This window comes from Triturus cristatus, chromosome 8 (assembly GCF_964204655.1).
Source record: "Triturus cristatus chromosome 8, aTriCri1.1, whole genome shotgun sequence".
NCBI classification, from domain to species: Eukaryota; Metazoa; Chordata; class Amphibia; order Caudata; family Salamandridae; genus Triturus; species Triturus cristatus.
Window position 1 is genome coordinate 1,619,391,518 of NC_140591.1, and position 13,785 is coordinate 1,619,405,302.

Sequence of the window (13,785 nt, forward strand, 5' to 3'; positions counted from 1 at the left end):
TTTTCAATTTAAGATGACCCATTCTAATGTTCACAGAACAACACTTTTCTTTTTAAAATGTATTAAACATTTGCGTGATGAAAAATATTTTTACATGTAAGGACCAATAATAAGGTGCTGCTGAGATTTGAACTCAGGATTTCCTGTTTACGAGACAGGCGCTTTAACCACTTAGCCACAGCACCTACTTTAGTGTTACCGAAGGGATCATTAATTTAGTATTGGTGATCAAATTCTGTGCCTGTGTTAACGTGTCTTAATATGTATTCTAATGTTAAACACGCAAGGATTCCTAATATGTAAACAAGAATAGCTATGTTGTATTAAAAAAGAACACATTTTAAACTCAATCCCATATTTTGAATAGTTTATAAATAAGGGTTTTACATATATTCATCAATATTGCTCAAATCTAGGGTTATATTTCATCTGCCTCTTGCTCATTGAAATACCTTTTTGATTTTGCAATCACAGTATTGTTAATATAATATTGAAAACACTTTCAGTTTTTATTAGCTTTAAGATGACCTGTTCAATCGAAAGATAAATCAGACTTTTCTAATTTAATTAAATCGCAGGACGACTTAATGAAAATAATTTTTTATTTAAGAATGAGGAAAGCAAGGCACTGCTGAGATTTGAACTCAGGATCTCCTGTTTACTGGACAGGCGCTTTAACCAGCTAAGCCACAGCACCCTCTTGAACATGCTTTAACGAACAGTTTGCCATATGGTGTTCAAGAGAAACCTGAGTTTTTCACTTTCATAATCATTTCTCAGTTCAGAAAACGCACTACTCAAATAGTTTAGACGAGGATACTGATCCTATTGATAAACACCTCATTGATATATTGCTTATCCTGTTCATAAATGTTTTAATTATGCCTTCTTTAAGAATGCATTACTTGAATTCAACTCTAGAATGATTTTTTATCTCTATTTTGCTCTTTGTCACTCTTTTTTCCCTTTTTCATTCAAAGCATTACTTTGAAAATCTTCACAATACCACGTTTTTTAGTTTTTCAATTTAAGATGACCCATTCTAATGTTCACAGAACAACACTTTTCTTTTTAAAATGTATTAAACATTTGCGTGATGAAAATTATTTTTACATGTAAGGACCAATAATAAGGTGCTGCTGAGATTTGAACTCAGGATTTTCTGTTTACGAGAGAGGCGCTTTAACCACTTAGCCACAGCACCTACTTTAGTGATACAGAAGGGATCATTAATTTAGTATTGGTGATCAACTTCTGTGCCTGTGTTAAAGTGTCTTAATATGTATTCTAATGTTAAACAAGCAAGGATTCCTAATCTGTAAACAAGAATAGCTATGTTGTATTAAAAAAGAACACATTTTAAACTCAATCCCATATTTTGAATAGTTTATAAATAAGTGTTTTACATATATTCATCAATATTGCTCAAATCTAGGGTCATATTTCATCTGCCTCTTGCTCATTGAAATACCTTTTTGATTTTGCAATCACAGTATCGTTACTATAATAATGAAAACACTTTCAGTTTTTATTAGGTTTAAGATGATCCGTTCAACCGAAAGATAAATCAGACTTTTCTAATTTAATTGAATCGCAGAACGACTTAATGAAATTTTTTTTTTATTTAAGAATGAGAAAAGCAAGGCACTGCAGAGATTTGAGCTCAGGATCTCCTGTTTACTAGACAGGCGCTTTAAACAGCTAAGCCACAGCACCCTCTTGAAAATGCTTTAAGGAACAGTTTGCCGTATGGTGTTCAAGAGAATCCTGAGTTTTTCACTTTCATAATCATTTCTAAGTTCAGAAAACGCTCTACTCAACTACTTTAGACGAGGATACTGATCCTATTCATAAACACCTCATTGATATATTGCTTATCCTGTTCATAAATGTTTTAATCATGCTTTCTTTAAGAATGCATTACTTGAATTCAACTCTAGAATGATTTTTTATCTCTATTTTGCTCTTTGTCACTCTTTTTTCCCTTTTTCATTCAAAGCATTGCTTTGAAAATCTTCACAATACCACGTTTTTTTGTTTTTCAATTTAAGATGACCCATTCTAATGTTCACAGAACAACACTTTTCTTTTTAAAATGTATTAAACATTTGCGTGATGAAAATTATTTTTACATGTAAGGACCAATAATAAGGTGCTGCTGAGATTTGAACTCAGGATTTCCTGTTTACGAGACAGGCGCTTTAACCACTTAGCCACAGCACCTACTTTAGTGATACCGAAGGGATCATTAATTTAGTATTGGTGATCAAATTCTGTGCCTGTGTTAACTTGTCTTAATATGTATTCTAATGTTAAACACGCAAGGATTCCTAATATATAAACAAGAATAGCTATGTTTTATTAAAAAAGAACACATTTTAAACTCAATCCCATATTTTGAATAGTTTATAAATAAGTGTTTTACATATATTCATCAATATTGCTCAAATCTAGGGTTATATTTAATCTGCCTCTTGCTCATTGAAATACCTTTTTGATTTTGCAATCACAGTATTGTTAATATAATATTGAAAACACTTTCAGTTTTTATTAGGTTTAAGATGATCTGTTCAACCGAAAGATAAATCAGACTTTTCTAATTTAATTGAATCGCAGGACGACTTAATGAAAATAATTTTTTATTTATGAATGAGGAAAGCAAGGCACTGCTGAGATTTGAACTCAGGATCTCCTGTTTACTAGACAGGCGCTTTAACCAGCTAAGCCACAGCACCCTCTTGAACATGCTTTAACGAACAGTTTGCCATATGGTGTTCAAGAGAAACCTGAGTTTTTCACTTTCATAATCATTTCTCAGTTCCGAAAACGCACTACTCAAATAGTTTAGACGAGGATACTGATCCTATTGATAAACACCTCATTGATATATTGCTTATCCTGTTCATAAATGTTTTAATTATGCCTTCTTTAAGAATGCATTACTTGAATTCAACTCTAGAAGGATTTTTTATCTCTATTTTGCTCTTTGTCAGTCTTTTTTCCCTTTTTCATTCAAAGCATTACTTTGAAAATCTTCACAATACCACGTTTTTTAGTTTTTCAATTTAAGATGACCCATTCTAATGTTCACAGAACAACACTTTTCTTTTTAAAATGTATTAAACATTTGCGTGATGAAAATTATTTTTACATGTAAGGACCAATAATAAGGTGCTGCTGAGATTTGAACTCAGGATTTCCTGTTTACGAGAGAGGCGCTTTAACCACTTAGCCACAGCACCTACTTTAGTAATACAGAAGGGATCATTAATTTAGTATTGGTGATCAACTTCTGTGCCTGTGTTAAAGTGTCTTAATATGTATTCTAATGTTAAACAAGCAAGGATTCCTAATCTGTAAACAAGAATAGCTATGTTGTATTAAAAAAGAACACATTTTAAAGTCAATCCCATATTTTGAATAGTTTATAAATAAGTGTTTTACATATATTCATCAATATTGCTCAAATCTAGGGTCATATTTCATCAGCCTCTTGCTCATTGAAATAACTTTTTGATTTTGCAATCACAGTATTGTTAATATAATATTGAAAACACTTTCAGTTTTTATTAGGTTTAAGATGATCTGTTCAACCGAAAGATAAATCAGACTTTTCTAATTTAATTGAATAGCAGGACGACTTAATGAAAATAATTTTTTATTTAGGAATGAGGAAAGCAAGGCACTGCTGAGATTTGAACACAGGATCTCTTGTTTACTGGACAGGTGCTTTAACCAGCTAAGCCACAACACCCTCTTGAACGTGCTTTAACGAACAGTTTGCCATATGGTGTTCGAGAGAAACCTGAGTTTTTCACTTTCATAATCATTTCTCAGTTCCGAAAACGCACTACTCAAATAGTTTAGACGAGGATACTGATCCTATTGATAAACACCTCATTGATATATTGCTTATCCTGTTCATAAATGTTTTAATTATGCCTTCTTTAAGAATGCATTACTTGAATTCAACTCAAGAATGATTTTTTATCTCTATTTTGCTCTTTGTCACTCTTTTTTCCCTTTTTCATTCAAAGCATTACTTTGAAAATCTTCACAATACCACGTTTTTTAGTTTTTCAATTTAAGATGACCCATTCTAATGTTCACAGAACAACACTTTTCTTTTTAAAATGTATTAAACATTTGCGTGATGAAAATTATTTTTACATGTAAGGACCAATAATAAGGTGCTGCTGAGATTTGAACTCAGGATTTCCTGTTTACGAGAGAGGCGCTTTAACGACTTAGCCACAGCACCTACTTTAGTGATACAGAAGGGATCATTAATTCAGTATTGGTGATCAAATTCTGTGCCTGTGTTAAAGTGTCTTAATATGTATTCTAATGTTAAACAAGCAAGGATTCCTAATCTGTAAACAAGAATAGCTATGTTGTTTTAAAAAAGAACACATTTTAAACTCAATCCCATATTTTGAATAGTTTACAAATAAGTGTTTTACATATATTCATCAATATTGCTGAAATCTAGGGTCATATTTCATCTGCCTCTTGCTCATTGAAATACCTTTTTGATTTTGCAATCACAGTATCGTTACCATAATATTGAAAACACTTTCAGTTTTTATTAGGTTTAAGATGATCTGTTCAACCGAAAGATAAATCAGACTTTTCTAATTGAATTGAATCGCAGGACAACTTAATGAAAATAGTTTTTTATTTAAGAATAAGGAAAGGAAGGCACTGCTGAGATTTGAACTCAGGATCTCCTGTTTACTAGACAGGCGCTTTAACCAGCTAAGCCACAGCACCCTCTTGAAAATGCTGTAAGGAACAGTTTGCCATATGGTGTTCAAGAGAATCCTGAGTTTTTCACTTTCATAATCATTTCTCAGTTCAGAAAATGCACTACTCAAATAGTTTAGACGAGGATACTGATCCTATTCATAAACACCTCATTGATATATTGCTTATCCTGTTCATAAATGTTTTAATTATGCCTTCTTTAAGAATGCATTACTTGAGTTCAACTCTAGAATGATTTTTCATCTCTATTTTGCTCTTTGTCACTCTTTTTTCCCTTTTTCATTCAAAGCATTACTTTGAAAATCTTCACAATACCACGTTTGTTAGTTTTTCAATTTAAGATGACCCATTCTAATGTTCACAGAACAACACTTTTCTTTTTAAAATGTATTAAACATTTGCGTGATGAAAATTATTTTTACATGTAAGGACCAATAATAAAGTGCTGCTGAGATTTGAACTCAGGATTTCCTGTTTACGAGACAGGCGCTTTAACCACTTAGCCACAGCACCTACTTTAGTGATACAGAAGGGATCATTAATTTAGTATTGGTGATCAACTTCTGTGCCTGTGTTAAAGTGTCTTAATATGTATTCTAATGTTAAACAAGCAAGGATTCCTAATCTGTAAACAAGAATAGCTATGTTGTATTAAAAAAGAACACATTTTAAACTCAATACCATATTTTGAATAGTTTATAAATAAGTTTTTTACATATATTCATCAATATTGCTCAAATCTAGGGTCATATTTCATCTGCCTCTTGCTCATTGAAATACCTTTTTGATTTTTGCAATCACAGTATTGTTACTATAATATTGAAAACACTTTCAGTTTGTATTAGGTTTAAGATGATCTGTTCAACCGAAAGATAAATCAGACTTTTCTAATTGAATTGAATCGCAGGACAACTTAATGAATATAGTTTTTTATTTAAGAATGAGGAAAGCAAGGCACTGCTGAGATTTAAACTCAGGATCTCCTGTTTACTAGACAGGCGCTTTAACCAGCTAAGTCACAGCACCCTCTTGAAAATGCTTTAAGGAACAGTTTGCCATATGGTGTTCAAGAGAATCCTGAGTTTTTCACTTTCATAATCATTTCTCAGTTCAGATAACGCTCTACTCAACTACTTTAGACGAGGATACTGATCCTATTCATAAACACCTCATTGATATATTGCTTATCTTGTTCATAAATGTTTTAATCATGCCTTCTTTAAGAATGAATTACTTGAATTCAACTCTAGAATGATTTTTTATCTCTATTTTGCTCGTTGTCACTCTTTTTTCCCTTTTTCATTCAAAGCATTGCTTTGAAAATCTTCACAATACCACGTTTTTTTGTTTTTCAATTTAAGATGACCCATTCTAATGTTCACAGAACAACACTTTTCTTTTTAAAATGTATTAAACATTTGCGTGATGAAAAATATTTTTACATGTAAGGACCAATAATAAGGTGCTGCTGAGATTTGAACTCAGGATTTCCTGTTTACGAGACAGGCGCTTTAACCACTTAGCCACAGCACCTACTTTAGTGTTACCGAAGGGATCATTAATTTAGTATTGGTGATCAAATTCTGTGCCTGTGTTAACGTGTCTTAATATGTATTCTAATGTTAAACACGCAAGGATTCCTAATATGTAAACAAGAATAGCTATGTTGTATTAAAAAAGAACACATTTTAAACTCAATCCCATATTTTGAATAGTTTATAAATAAGGGTTTTACATATATTCATCAATATTGCTCAAATCTAGGGTTATATTTCATCTGCCTCTTGCTCATTGAAATACCTTTTTGATTTTGCAATCACAGTATTGTTAATATAATATTGAAAACACTTTCAGTTTTTATTAGCTTTAAGATGATCTGTTCAATCGAAAGATAAATCAGACTTTTCTAATTTAATTAAATCGCAGGACGACTTAATGAAAATAATTTTTTATTTAAGAATGAGGAAAGCAAGGCACTGCTGAGATTTGAACTCAGGATCTCCTGTTTACTGGACAGGCGCTTTAACCAGCTAAGCCACAGCACCCTCTTGAACATGCTTTAACGAACAGTTTGCCATATGGTGTTCAAGAGAAACCTGAGTTTTTCACTTTCATAATCATTTCTCAGTTCAGAAAACGCACTACTCAAATAGTTTAGACGAGGATACTGATCCTATTGATAAACACCTCATTGATATATTGCTTATCCTGTTCATAAATGTTTTAATTATGCCTTCTTTAAGAATGCATTACTTGAATTCAACTCTAGAATGATTTTTTATCTCTATTTTGCTCTTTGTCACTCTTTTTTCCCTTTTTCATTCAAAGCATTACTTTGAAAATCTTCACAATACCACGTTTTTTAGTTTTTCAATTTAAGATGACCCATTCTAATGTTCACAGAACAACACTTTTCTTTTTAAAATGTATTAAACATTTGCGTGATGAAAATTATTTTTACATGTAAGGACCAATAATAAGGTGCTGCTGAGATTTGAACTCAGGATTTTCTGTTTACGAGAGAGGCGCTTTAACCACTTAGCCACAGCACCTACTTTAGTGATACAGAAGGGATCATTAATTTAGTATTGGTGATCAACTTCTGTGCCTGTGTTAAAGTGTCTTAATATGTATTCTAATGTTAAACAAGCAAGGATTCCTAATCTGTAAACAAGAATAGCTATGTTGTATTAAAAAAGAACACATTTTAAACTCAATCCCATATTTTGAATAGTTTATAAATAAGTGTTTTACATATATTCATCAATATTGCTCAAATCTAGGGTCATATTTCATCTGCCTCTTGCTCATTGAAATACCTTTTTGATTTTGCAATCACAGTATCGTTACTATATTAATGAAAACACTTTCAGTTTTTATTAGGTTTAAGATGATCCGTTCAACCGAAAGATAAATCAGACTTTTCTAATTTAATTGAATCGCAGAACGACTTAATGAAATTTTTTTTTTATTTAAGAATGAGAAAAGCAAGGCACTGCAGAGATTTGAGCTCAGGATCTCCTGTTTACTAGACAGGCGCTTTAAACAGCTAAGCCACAGCACCCTCTTGAAAATGCTTTAAGGAACAGTTTGCCGTATGGTGTTCAAGAGAATCCTGAGTTTTTCACTTTCATAATCATTTCTAAGTTCAGAAAACGCTCTACTCAACTACTTTAGACGAGGATACTGATCCTATTCATAAACACCTCATTGATATATTGCTTATCCTGTTCATAAATGTTTTAATCATGCTTTCTTTAAGAATGCATTACTTGAATTCAACTCTAGAATGATTTTTTATCTCTATTTTGCTCTTTGTCACTCTTTTTTCCCTTTTTCATTCAAAGCATTGCTTTGAAAATCTTCACAATACCACGTTTTTTTGTTTTTCAATTTAAGATGACCCATTCTAATGTTCACAGAACAACACTTTTCTTTTTAAAATGTATTAAACATTTGCGTGATGAAAATTATTTTTACATGTAAGGACCAATAATAAGGTGTTGCTGAGATTTGAACTCAGGATTTCCTGTTTACGAGACAGGCGCTTTAACCACTTAGCCACAGCACCTACTTTAGTGATACCGAAGGGATCATTAATTTAGTATTGGTGATCAAATTCTGTGCCTGTGTTAACTTGTCTTAATATGTATTCTAATGTTAAACACGCAAGGATTCCTAATATGTAAACAAGAATAGCTATGTTGTATTAAAAAAGAACACATTTTAAACTCAATCCCATATTTTGAATAGTTTATAAATAAGTGTTTTACATATATTCATCAATATTGCTCAAATCTAGGGTTATATTTAATCTGCCTCTTGCTCATTGAAATACCTTTTTGATTTTGCAATCACAGTATTGTTAATATAATATTGAAAACACTTTCAGTTTTTATTAGGTTTAAGATGATCTGTTCAACCGAAAGATAAATCAGACTTTTCTAATTTAATTGAATCGCAGGACGACTTAATGAAAATAATTTTTTATTTAAGAATGAGGAAAGCAAGGCTCTGCTGAGATTTGAACTCAGGATCTCCTGTTTACTAGACAGGCGCTTTAACCAGCTAAGCCACAGCACCCTCTTGAACATGCTTTAACGAACAGTTTGCCATATGGTGTTCAAGAGAAACCTGAGTTTTTCACTTTCATAATCATTTCTCAGTTCCGAAAACGCACTACTCAAATAGTTTAGACGAGGATACTGATCCTATTGATAAACACCTCATTGATATATTGCTTATCCTGTTCATAAATGTTTTGATTATGCCTTCTTTAAGAATGCATTACTTGAATTCAACTCTAGAAGGATTTTTTATCTCTATTTTGCTCTTTGTCAGTCTTTTTTCCCTTTTTCATTCAAAGCATTACTTTGAAAATCTTCACAATACCACGTTTTTTAGTTTTTCAATTTAAGATGACCCATTCTAATGTTCACAGAACAACACTTTTCTTTTTAAAATGTATTAAACATTTGCGTGATGAAAATTATTTTTACATGTAAGGACCAATAATAAGGTGCTGCTGAGATTTGAACTCAGGATTTCCTGTTTACGAGAGAGGCGCTTTAACCACTTAGCCACAGCACCTACTTTAGTAATACAGAAGGGATCATTAATTTAGTATTGGTGATCAACTTCTGTGCCTGTGTTAAAGTGTCTTAATATGTATTCTAATGTTAAACAAGCAAGGATTCCTAATCTGTAAACAAGAATAGCTATGTTGTATTAAAAAAGAACACATTTTAAAGTCAATCCCATATTTTGAATAGTTTATAAATAAGTGTTTTACATATATTCATCAATATTGCTCAAATCTAGGGTCATATTTCATCAGCCTCTTGCTCATTGAAATAACTTTTTGATTTTGCAATCACAGTATTGTTAATATAATATTGAAAACACTTTCAGTTTTTATTAGGTTTAAGATGATCTGTTCAACCGAAAGATAAATCAGACTTTTCTAATTTAATTGAATCGCAGGACGACTTAATGAAAATAATTTTTTATTTAAGAATGAGGAAAGCAAGGCACTGCTGAGATTTGAACTCAGGATCTCCTGTTTACTGGACAGGCGCTTTAACCAGCTAAGCCACAGCACCCTCTTGAACATGCTTTAACGAACAGTTTGCCATATGGTGTTCAAGAGAAACCTGAGTTTTTCACTTTCATAATCATTTCTCAGTTCAGAAAACGCACTACTCAAATAGTTTAGACGAGGATACTGATCCTATTGATAAACACCTCATTGATATATTGCTTATCCTGTTCATAAATGTTTTAATTATGCCTTCTTTAAGAATGCATTACTTGAATTCAACTCTAGAATGATTTTTTATCTCTATTTTGCTCTTTGTCACTCTTTTTTCCCTTTTTCATTCAAAGCATTACTTTGAAAATCTTCACAATACCACGTTTTTTAGTTTTTCAATTTAAGATGACCCATTCTAATGTTCACAGAACAACACTTTTCTTTTTAAAATGTATTAAACATTTGCGTGATGAAAATTATTTTTACATGTAAGGACCAATAATAAGGTGCTGCTGAGATTTGAACTCAGGATTTTCTGTTTACGAGAGAGGCGCTTTAACCACTTAGCCACAGCACCTACTTTAGTGATACAGAAGGGATCATTAATTTAGTATTGGTGATCAACTTCTGTGCCTGTGTTAAAGTGTCTTAATATGTATTCTAATGTTAAACAAGCAAGGATTCCTAATCTGTAAACAAGAATAGCTATGTTGTATTAAAAAAGAACACATTTTAAACTCAATCCCATATTTTGAATAGTTTATAAATAAGTGTTTTACATATATTCATCAATATTGCTCAAATCTAGGGTCATATTTCATCTGCCTCTTGCTCATTGAAATACCTTTTTGATTTTGCAATCACAGTATCGTTACTATAATAATGAAAACACTTTCAGTTTTTATTAGGTTTAAGATGATCCGTTCAACCGAAAGATAAATCAGACTTTTCTAATTTAATTGAATCGCAGAACGACTTAATGAAATTTTTTTTTTATTTAAGAATGAGAAAAGCAAGGCACTGCAGAGATTTGAGCTCAGGATCTCCTGTTTACTAGACAGGCGCTTTAAACAGCTAAGCCACAGCACCCTCTTGAAAATGCTTTAAGGAACAGTTTGCCGTATGGTGTTCAAGATAATCCTGAGTTTTTCACTTTCATAATCATTTCTAAGTTCAGAAAACGCTCTACTCAACTACTTTAGACGAGGATACTGATCCTATTCATAAACACCTCATTGATATATTGCTTATCCTGTTCATAAATGTTTTAATCATGCTTTCTTTAAGAATGCATTACTTGAATTCAACTCTAGAATGATTTTTTATCTCTATTTTGCTCTTTGTCACTCTTTTTTCCCTTTTTCATTCAAAGCATTGCTTTGAAAATCTTCACAATACCACGTTTTTTTATTTTTCAAATTAAGATGACCCATTCTAATGTTCACAGAACAACACTTTTCTTTTTAAAATGTATTAAACATTTGCGTGATGAAAATTATTTTTACATGTAAGGACCAATAATAAGGTGTTGCTGAGATTTGAACTCAGGATTTCCTGTTTACGAGACAGGCGCTTTAACCACTTAGCCACAGCACCTACTTTAGTGATACCGAAGGGATCATTAATTTAGTATTGGTGATCAAATTCTGTGCCTGTGTTAACTTGTCTTAATATGTATTCTAATGTTAAACACGCAAGGATTCCTAATATGTAAACAAGAATAGCTATGTTGTATTAAAAAAGAACACATTTTAAACTCAATCCCATATTTTGAATAGTTTATAAATAAGTGTTTTACATATATTCATCAATATTGCTCAAATCTAGGGTTATATTTAATCTGCCTCTTGCTCATTGAAATACCTTTTTGATTTTGCAATCACAGTATTGTTAATATAATATTGAAAACACTTTCAGTTTTTATTAGGTTTAAGATGATCTGTTCAACCGAAAGATAAATCAGACTTTTCTAATTTAATTGAATCGCAGGACGACTTAATGAAAATAATTTTTTATTTAAGAATGAGGAAAGCAAGGCTCTGCTGAGATTTGAACTCAGGATCTCCTGTTTACTAGACAGGCGCTTTAACCAGCTAAGCCACAGCACCCTCTTGAACATGCTTTAACGAACAGTTTGCCATATGGTGTTCAAGAGAAACCTGAGTTTTTCACTTTCATAATCATTTCTCAGTTCCGAAAACGCACTACTCAAATAGTTTAGACGAGGATACTGATCCTATTGATAAACACCTCATTGATATATTGCTTATCCTGTTCATAAATGTTTTAATTATGCCTTCTTTAAGAATGCATTACTTGAATTCAACTCTAGAAGGATTTTTTATCTCTATTTTGCTCTTTGTCAGTCTTTTTTCCCTTTTTCATTCAAAGCATTACTTTGAAAATCTTCACAATACCACGTTTTTTAGTTTTTCAATTTAAGATGACCCATTCTAATGTTCACAGAACAACACTTTTCTTTTTAAAATGTATTAAACATTTGCGTGATGAAAATTATTTTTACATGTAAGGACCAATAATAAGGTGCTGCTGAGATTTGAACTCAGGATTTCCTGTTTACGAGAGAGGCGCTTTAACCACTTAGCCACAGCACCTACTTTAGTAATACAGAAGGGATCATTAATTTAGTATTGGTGATCAACTTCTGTGCCTGTGTTAAAGTGTCTTAATATGTATTCTAATGTTAAACAAGCAAGGATTCCTAATCTGTAAACAAGAATAGCTATGTTGTATTAAAAAAGAACACATTTTAAAGTCAATCCCATATTTTGAATAGTTTATAAATAAGTGTTTTACATATATTCATCAATATTGCTCAAATCTAGGGTCATATTTCATCAGCCTCTTGCTCATTGAAATAACTTTTTGATTTTGCAATCACAGTATTGTTAATATAATATTGAAAACACTTTCAGTTTTTATTAGGTTTAAGATGATCTGTTCAACCGAAAGATAAATCAGACTTTTCTAATTTAATTGAATCGCAGGACGACTTAATGAAAATAATTTTTTATTTAGGAATGAGGAAAGCAAGGCACTGCTGAGATTTGAACACAGGATCTCTTGTTTACTGGACAGGTGCTTTAACCAGCTAAGCCACAACACCCTCTTGAACATGCTTTAACGAACAGTTTGCCATATGGTGTTCGAGAGAAACCTGAGTTTTTCACTTTCATAATCATTTCTCAGTTCCGAAAACGCACTACTCAAATAGTTTAGACGAGGATACTGATCCTATTGATAAACACCTCATTGATATATTGCTTATCCTGTTCATAAATGTTTTAATTATGCCTTCTTTAAGAATGCATTACTTGAATTCAACTCAAGAATGATTTTTTATCTCTATTTTGCTCTTTGTCACTCTTTTTTCCCTTTTTCATTCAAAGCATTACTTTGAAAATCTTCACAATACCACGTTTTTTAGTTTTTCAATTTAAGATGACCCATTCTAATGTTCACAGAACAACACTTTTCTTTTTAAAATGTATTAAACATTTGCGTGATGAAAATTATTTTTACATGTAAGGACCAATAATAAGGTGCTGCTGAGATTTGAACTCAGGATTTCCTGTTCACGAGACAGGCGCTTTAACCACTTAGCCACAGCACCTACTTTAGTGATACAGAAGGGATCATTAATTTAGTATTGGTGATCAAATTCTGTGCCTGTGTTAAAGTGTCTTAATATGTATTCTAATGTTAAACAAGCAAGGATTCCTAATCTGTAAACAAGAATAGCTATGTTGTATTAAAAAAGAACACATTTTAAACTCAATCCCATATTTTGAATAGTTTACAAATAAGTGTTTTACATATATTCATCAATATTGCTGAAATCTAGGGTCATATTTCATCTGCCTCTTGCTCATTGAAATACCTTTTTGATTTTGTAATCACAGTATCGTTACTATAATATTGAAAACACTTTCAGTTTTTATTAGGTTTAAGATGATCTGTTCAAC

General features: G+C 31.7%; 12 non-coding genes across 12 annotated transcripts; all 12 read right to left on the reverse strand.

The window, feature by feature from the left end:
• Nucleotides 1-112: 112 nt before the first annotated feature.
• TRNAT-CGU (transfer RNA threonine (anticodon CGU)) lies at nt 113-185 on the reverse strand. Its single transcript has one exon. It is a non-coding gene; the product is annotated as a tRNA-Thr (tRNA).
• A 1,965-nt stretch (nt 186-2,150) lies between these two features.
• On the reverse strand, nt 2,151-2,223 carry TRNAT-CGU (transfer RNA threonine (anticodon CGU)). The gene has a single exon. It is a non-coding gene; the product is annotated as a tRNA-Thr (tRNA).
• A 438-nt stretch (nt 2,224-2,661) lies between these two features.
• TRNAT-AGU (transfer RNA threonine (anticodon AGU)) lies at nt 2,662-2,735 on the reverse strand. The gene has a single exon. It is a non-coding gene; the product is annotated as a tRNA-Thr (tRNA).
• A 434-nt stretch (nt 2,736-3,169) lies between these two features.
• TRNAT-CGU (transfer RNA threonine (anticodon CGU)) lies at nt 3,170-3,242 on the reverse strand. The gene has a single exon. It is a non-coding gene; the product is annotated as a tRNA-Thr (tRNA).
• A 1,457-nt stretch (nt 3,243-4,699) lies between these two features.
• On the reverse strand, nt 4,700-4,773 carry TRNAT-AGU (transfer RNA threonine (anticodon AGU)). Its single transcript has one exon. It is a non-coding gene; the product is annotated as a tRNA-Thr (tRNA).
• A 434-nt stretch (nt 4,774-5,207) lies between these two features.
• TRNAT-CGU (transfer RNA threonine (anticodon CGU)) lies at nt 5,208-5,280 on the reverse strand. The gene has a single exon. It is a non-coding gene; the product is annotated as a tRNA-Thr (tRNA).
• A 947-nt stretch (nt 5,281-6,227) lies between these two features.
• TRNAT-CGU (transfer RNA threonine (anticodon CGU)) lies at nt 6,228-6,300 on the reverse strand. Its single transcript has one exon. It is a non-coding gene; the product is annotated as a tRNA-Thr (tRNA).
• A 1,965-nt stretch (nt 6,301-8,265) lies between these two features.
• On the reverse strand, nt 8,266-8,338 carry TRNAT-CGU (transfer RNA threonine (anticodon CGU)). The gene has a single exon. It is a non-coding gene; the product is annotated as a tRNA-Thr (tRNA).
• A 946-nt stretch (nt 8,339-9,284) lies between these two features.
• On the reverse strand, nt 9,285-9,357 carry TRNAT-CGU (transfer RNA threonine (anticodon CGU)). Its single transcript has one exon. It is a non-coding gene; the product is annotated as a tRNA-Thr (tRNA).
• Nucleotides 9,358-11,322: 1,965 nt separating this feature from the next.
• Nucleotides 11,323-11,395, reverse strand: TRNAT-CGU (transfer RNA threonine (anticodon CGU)). The gene has a single exon. It is a non-coding gene; the product is annotated as a tRNA-Thr (tRNA).
• Nucleotides 11,396-12,341: 946 nt separating this feature from the next.
• On the reverse strand, nt 12,342-12,414 carry TRNAT-CGU (transfer RNA threonine (anticodon CGU)). Its single transcript has one exon. It is a non-coding gene; the product is annotated as a tRNA-Thr (tRNA).
• A 946-nt stretch (nt 12,415-13,360) lies between these two features.
• On the reverse strand, nt 13,361-13,433 carry TRNAT-CGU (transfer RNA threonine (anticodon CGU)). The gene has a single exon. It is a non-coding gene; the product is annotated as a tRNA-Thr (tRNA).
• Nucleotides 13,434-13,785: the final 352 nt, after the last annotated feature.